Consider the following 1,359-nt stretch of genomic DNA (forward strand, 5'->3'; position numbering starts at 1 on the left):
ACAACTGCATGTCCCGTGTCTACGTGCAGGCTTCGGGTGGCATGTTCATCAATAATAAATTTCAGTTAAAATTTTCTGTGCTATTCGTCCTTTCGTGCTGCGAGAAGTAGCATGGAAAGCTAATTCTGTGAAATCAGTGTTTTAATATTACCCCGGATTGGCGACGCCATCAACTAATACATGCCGTCCACGCTCCTTCTGTAAGAGCTTATCCGTCGATCTCATTCCGTTTCGACACACTATAGCGAATACCCGCGCGAAAATTACCCCTTAGGTATTTTTTTTGTCTAATAGGCCAACTCTAAAGGGTTAACAATGGTAATGTGCGCGTTTGGTGATAGGCATTGTTTTTCTGCCTCTGCAGTCTGCGCCCATATATGATGCCAGCAACCGATTGTAACATGGGCGTCGATTAACGGGCAAGTCGGTTGGAAGTTGCATGACCTCGATTTCCACCTGAGCCGACAAAATGGGAACAGCTTGTTCTCTGCATTTTTGCGTTTCCTTCACCGTTCCACAGTTTCCGGTCTGATTTTCATGCCTGTCCTATTTCCTGTCCGGTGCTGCGTATGTACAGCATCCATTACTCGCAAGGATTTAGGCGGTGTCATGCGTATGTGTCGACTTCCAGAAGGATAACGCGATAGAATAATCCTCTCAATGCCCGCCAGGGTTTATCCCACATTCCTTTATTGTGCTCCTGCCTGCTCAATTCTTTTTACATAAGGGGTGCAGGCGAAGAAGCCTTCTTCTTCTCTCTTTTTTTTTTTTTTTTGTGGCAGCTATCTCAACGTCGTTATAACTGGAAAACACCGGACACAGTAGGACAAACTCGAATATTATAGAGTTTTCCTCACAAAAAAAAAAGGGAGGGGATAGGGAGGGGGATGGAGGTGAGAAGTGGGCTTTTTCATCAAAGATGGCCATCTTTGGAAATCCTATGACGAATGTAAGGCCGTCACGCGAAACGGGCGCAACCACAATCACCTCGCGTCTGAGGACTGATTATATTTTGATTGCTCAGATTTTTTTTTTTTGCAACTTTTGTCGCGTTTCCTTCATTCGCGGTTGCAACGAATGTCAGAACTGACCGACACGTTCGCTTCGGTGGACAAAGAACGAGCTATTAATTCATGAAACCTGCACCTGACTGCGGCGTCACTATCTACAAGCCACAGGCCTTGCAGGCCTCCTGAAGTTTTTTTTTTTTTCGTCGTTCTTCCTCACAATCACAACATTCCCTATAGAAATTGTGAGGCAGGTTGAAACGCCAGCTGCGCGCGAATGCGCGCCTCAGAGCTCGACGAGCTCATCAGCGATCGGTTGCGTCCACAGGCGCTGCGCAGCTGCTGACTGTCG

This window comes from Amblyomma mixtum, chromosome 3 (genome assembly GCF_055824585.1).
Source record: "Amblyomma mixtum isolate Tamu chromosome 3, ASM5582458v1, whole genome shotgun sequence".
NCBI lineage: Eukaryota > Metazoa > Arthropoda > Arachnida > Ixodida > Ixodidae > Amblyomma > Amblyomma mixtum.